Source organism: Podarcis filfolensis (assembly GCF_964270895.1).
Source record: "Podarcis filfolensis genome assembly, chromosome: 2".
NCBI lineage: Eukaryota > Metazoa > Chordata > Lepidosauria > Squamata > Lacertidae > Podarcis > Podarcis filfolensis.
This window is the reverse complement of record NC_139605.1, coordinates 20,849,090-20,855,236: the sequence shown is the minus strand read 5'-3', so window position 1 is coordinate 20,855,236 and position 6,147 is coordinate 20,849,090.

Below are 6,147 nucleotides of genomic sequence, written 5' to 3'. Positions count from 1 at the left end.
AAGAATAATGTTATACAAATAAGTATACCAGAGAGCCAGCGTGGTGTAGTGGTTAAGAGTGGTGGACCCATAATCTGGTGAACCAGGTTCGCGTCTCCGCTCCTCCACATGCAGCTGCTGGGTGACCTTGGGCCAGTCACACTTCTCTGAAGTCTCTCAGCCCCACTCACCTCACAGAGTGTTTGTTGTGGGGGAGGAAGGGAAAGGAGATTGTTAGCCGCTTTGAGACTCCTTAGGGTAGTGATAAAGCGGGATATCAAATCCAAACTCTTCTTCTTCTATCAAGTTTTCTCATGTCATTTTGTATATCACAAAAGTAGCATAATAAATGTGGGAAAATATCTACAACATACGTTTCATTATTAGTGGTCAGTGTATATGTTCTTGGTTCACGAATTGTTTAAAACAATTAGGAAGAAGAAGAAGAAAAAGGGGAGGAGAGGGGGAATTGCAAGGGGTGGGGTCATTTAAGCTCTGAGTAGCAAAGCACAGGTGGATTTACAAATTCATGGGTGTGTGTGCGTGTGACAAAATCCAGAGGGGTCATCCAGTTAGATGGCAGTAGATTGTAACGTCCACCAGATGGGGGGGGGGGATCTCCCCCAACTGCACTGCACTGGCCTGTAATTTTGCCAGAATAAAGATGGCGACCTGGCATGCATAGTTCCCCTCATCCCTATTTCAATCACACAACAACCCTGTGAGGTAGATTTGGGCTGAGAAACAGTGGCTGTCCCCAAGGCACCCAGGGAGTTTCATGGACAAGCCGGGATTCGAACCCTCGTCTCTCGAGCTCTAGTGCAAAACTTTAACCACTGCACCACACTGGCTCTCAGTATTCTGTAGGTATGCATAGGACTGCAACCTTGTAGCAGGAGCCTAAGAGATCAAACCGTGTGCACTTATGCAGCACAACACACACCACCCCCCTCAAAAACTTAAGGGTTGCTGCGAAATGTAAATGTCGAGAAGGGTAAACTAGAGTGCCAAAAATTCTTTGCGGAAAAGAAATGTACAGTGGTACCTCGGGTTACGTACTTAATTCGTTCCGGAGGTCCGTTCTTAACCTGAAACTGTTCTTAACCTGAAGCACCATTTTAGCTAATGGGGCCTCCTGCTGCTGTGCCGGAGCACAATTTCTGTTCTCATCCTGAAGCAAAGTTCTTAACCCGAGGTACTATTTCTGGGTCAGCGGAGTCTGTAACCTGAAGCGTATGTAACCCGAGGTACCACTGTACTTTAAAGGCATAATGTGTACGAAACCTTTTGTGTGGTAAGAATATGTAAACTTTATCATGTATAGAAGTGGTTGGGGCATAATTCTCATTAATCACTCTGCCTCCGTCCTAAGCTTTCTTCTCCCACTCCCTGCACAACCACACACCACAATATGAAAATAATAACGGACAACTTTGCAAGGAGGCTTGACATAACCCATTCACTCCCGGCTTCAGTCCCACTTCCCAGAGTTTAAAATGTGAAAACAGTAACACCTGACAACATTACAGAGTTGTCGTAAAACATATCAGTCTTGTCACTCCTCCAATTTTGGGGAAAGGCCATTGCGGTTTGGGACTTATCCACACTTAAATTTCCTCCGCATTTTCCCTAGCACAGTCCACGCTTTAAAACTCCATGTCTAAGTGCTTTTCTTCTTCTTCTTCGTTTTTGCTCTAGAGCTTTTCAAACCCTGTATTTGCTGCTGAATCAGAGCAAATGACAATCCACCGAAATCCCAAATTGCCCTTTGTTGTGCTTCAGCTTTAAACAGCAGGCGTTTGTAGAAAAAGCTCTGGGGCAGGGGTCAGCAACCTTTTTCAGCCATGGGCTGGTCCACTGTCCCTCAGACCATGTGGTGGGCCAGACTATATTTTGAAGAAAAGAAAAAAAAAAGAACGAATTCCTATGCCCCACAAATAACCCAGAGATGCATTTTAAATAAAAGGGCACATTCTACTCATGTAAAAACACGCTGATTCCCGGACCGTCCATGGGCCGGATTGAGAAGGCGATTGGGCCGCATCCGGCTCACGGGCCTTAGGTTGCCTACCCCTGCTCTGGGTCGTCAGAAGAAGAAGAAGAAAGCAATAGGACATGAAGCAGACCGGTTCCTGGAAAGTGTGGGGCAAAAGGTAAACGTGGATCAGCCCTCAGTTGCAGAGCGCATGCTTTTGCTTGCAGGAAGTACCATGTCTGATTGAAGAGGAGGCTGCTCCTTCTCTTCTTTGCTCTTGCCATGGCTTGTTCACTTGGACAGTGCAATGAACAGGCAGCAGTGGCAAGTGGGCATAGCAAGTTGAAGAGGCTCAAGAGGTCGTCCTTAAGGCTTTGGTAAGTGCCCAACAATGCTTTGTAATCTCGTGAAAACTGGGAACTCTTTTCCTTATACTCCCAATATTTGTTTTACAGTGGTACCTTGGGTTACAGACGCTTCAGGTTACAGACTCTGCTAACCCAGAAATAGTACCTCAGGTTAAGAACTTCAGGATGAGAACAGAAATCGCACGGCGGCGGCGGGAAGCCCCATTAGCTAAAGTGGTACCTCAGGTTAAGAACAGTTTCAGGTTAAGAACGGACCTCCGGAACGAATTAAGTTCTTAACCCGAGGTACCACTGTATTTTATTTGGAAAGCATATACCCTCCCCAACCCTTCCAGGGCATCTGAGTTACTCAACACCGCTTACAATAACTAAAAACAAAGCAATCGCATAAAATACATGAAACAGCCTAAAAATGGAGGCATGCTCAGCGCATGAAAAGACTCCAGAAATGAAGCTCTGCAAGGCAAATGTTTGCTGGAACGGAAAACTTTTAAACAGTTGGCAGAAAACAGGAATTTTTCAGGCTGCACAGCAAGGTTCTGGTTTGTAAAGCTGACTGCATATTTTATCTCCTCCAGGGAGTCTTTTCATTCCTCATTTCCATGGGTGCCACCTGTCCCTGCATCACAAAATATTCCTATAATATTTTATGCAACTTTAATTTGCATGGCTTAACAGAACACATGCATATCATTTGCCTGTTGCATTTATTGTGTTGTTATCTGCAGTTCCACAAAGGAGTCTAGGACGACAAAAAATCTGTTCCTTCAAAAATGGGGTAGATTAGAGATACTAGCTAGGCTAGCATGTCCTCTAGGTGCCCTCCAGATATTCTGGACTCCAATTCCCATCAGCCCCTGCTACATGGCTAGCAGTCAGGGATGATGGGAGTGGTAGTCCAACAACAGCTGGAAAGCACCATGCTGTGGAAGGCCGCGCTTCATGGCTGAAAGGCAATTTTAATTTGTTTTGTTGTTTAGTCCTTTAGTCGTGTCTGACACTTCGTGACCCCATGGACCAGAGCACGCCAGGCACTCCTGTCTTCCACTGCCTTCCACAGCTTGGTCAAACTAATGCTGGTAGCTTCGAGAACAGTGTCCAACCATCTCGTCCTCTGTTGTCCCCTTCTCCTTGTGCCCTCCATCTTTCCCAGCATCAGGGTCTTTTCCAGGGAGTCTTCTCTTCTCATGAGATGGCCAAAGTATTGGAGCCTCAGCTTCAGGATCTGTCCTTCCAGTGAGCACTCAGGGCTGATTTCCTTCAGAATGTAGGAATTTTAATTTAGATCAGTGTAAATGCAAAATAAGAGGACACTGACTCAATTTCTGTTGGATTATCATGCATCTAATAATCATTTCAGTTTTATGTTCTGACAATGCTCTGCTTTAACTTCTGGTGTAAATTGCCAGTTGTGCGGAAATACAGTCCATAAATGTTGTAGCTAGAATGATTGAAGATAAATATATTGTAGTTAAATAGATAAATAGAAACATTGTAGTTGGCACCTGTAGGGGAATAAATTATAGAGTGGGAACCAAGGCCAGCCCGAAACTTTTTGCTGGATGTTAGCAGAGCAGTGAATGTCCTAGTTCAATGCATCTCCAGCTAAAAGGATCAGGAGCTGGTGGTAGGAGAGGCTTCTCTGTCCCTAGAGAACCACTGCTACTCTGGGAGTAAAGCCCTGGGAGACCTTTCTCTACATTGCTCCATGAGGAATCATATGCATAGAACGGGCCTTTTCTGTGGTGGCCCCTGGCTTTGGAACTCCCTGCCCTAGTCTGCAATGTTGTCATTTCAATGGCAGACCAAAACATGGCCTGTGTTTTTTCTTTACACAGTTTTATGGATATTGAATATGTTGCTGGTGTTCGGTGGAGATATGTATGATATGCTGTAGGTTTTATGTTTTTTAATTGTGATTTTTTATTATTACTGCCCTATTTTAATGACAGTGTTTTCCCTTGTCTGTGACCTTCAGATTAAGGGTGGGATATAAATAATAATAGAGAGACAGACAGACAGACACCACTGCCTAGATCAGCCTTAACCAACTTGGAGCCATCCAGATGTTTTGGACGGCAATTCCTTGCAGCTCCATCTGACTAGGATTGATGGACATTGTAGTCCAAAATATCTGGAGGCCTAGACAGACAGATAGTGGGACCTGGTTGGCAGAAAGCAGCGCTTGATGTTCTCCGTTTTAACTTTTTCAAAGGTGTGAGTGCTTCGTTTCAGCATGGCCCCAGAACTTACAAATCATGCTCAGCTGTGGAATGTCTGCGCAGAGAAACACACTTAATTTATAAGATTGTTCTCATGGACATTTATCACTTTATAACAAGAGAAATGCCAGGACTCAAGCTGAAAGCCACAAACTTAGACCTGGAAGTTCTATGCCTCAATAAATCACACAGGGATGTGCTGTTCAACGGTAAGGGAAAAGCGATTTGTACGTGCTTAGAAATTATTTATTTTATCCCCCCTGCCCCGTTGAAAAACGCAGGAAGAGACACAAGAGAACGACTGCAAGGAATCATAAAACCCACTGACAAATACCCCTTCCTCTTGGTTCATGTGGGAACCAATGACACTGCAAGCAATAGCCTCCAGAAGATCAAAAGAGACTACGAGGCTCTGGGCAGGAAATTGAAGCAATTAAATGCACAAATTGTCATCTCATCTGTCCTCCCAGTTGAACGACGTGGCCCAGGGAGAGAGGGAAAAATAGTGGAAGTGAACAGCTGGCTTCGCAAATGGTGTAAACAGGAACGGTTTGGATTCTTAGATCACGGACTGCAGTTTCTTGAAGATGGACTTCTGGCAAGCGATGGGCTGCACCTCACAACGGTTGGGAGGAATGTTTTTGCCAAAAATCTCAGAAACTTCATCAGGAGGGCTTTAAACTGACTAATGTGGGGGAGGGAGACAGTGCTCCTGAAGGTAGGAGTCTATCAATTGATGAAGATGATCATCCAAATGTCATAGACCAAATGGAGCAAACAGCACGCAGACCTAGTGGTGGGAGGAAAAAATCCTTAAATAAGAGACACGGGGGAATGATTAATGGACTTCAATGTCTGTACACTAATGCACAAAGCATGGGAAATAAACAAGATGAGCTTGAGCTCTTGTTACAGCAAACTAAATATGACATAATAGGCATCACTGAAACCTGGTGGGATAATTTCCACGATTGGAATGTAATAATGGAGGGATACAATCTATTTCAGAGAAACAGACCAGACAAGAAAGGAGGAGGAGTGGCGTTATATGTCAGGGATGTGTATACCTGTGAAGAGATCCAAGATTTAGAACCTCAAAGCCAAAGTGAGAGCATTTGGGTCAAAATTAAGGGAGAGAAGAATAACAGTGACCTCATTGTGGGAGTTTACTATAGATCCCCAAGCCAAACGGAGGACATAGATGATGCCTTCCTGGAACAGATGGCCAAGCATGCAAAAGGAAGGGAGATAGTAGTAATGGGGGACTTCAATTACCCGGATATTTGTTGGATGTCAAACTCAGCCAAGAGCATAAGGTCAAACAAATTCCTCACTGGCCTTGCAGACAACTTCATTGCCCAGAAAGTGGGAGAAGCAACAAGAGGAACAGCCATTTTAGATCTGGTCCTAACCAATGTTGATGACCTGGTTAGTGGGGTAGAAGTGGAAGGATCATTAGGCGCGAGTGATCATGCTCTTCTGAAGTTTACTATACAGCAGAAAGGAGCAGCCAAGCATACTAGGACTCCATTTCTTGACTTTAAGAAAGCCGATAAAACTTAGGGAAGTGCTGGGTGAGATCCCATGGACAGTAATACTAAAA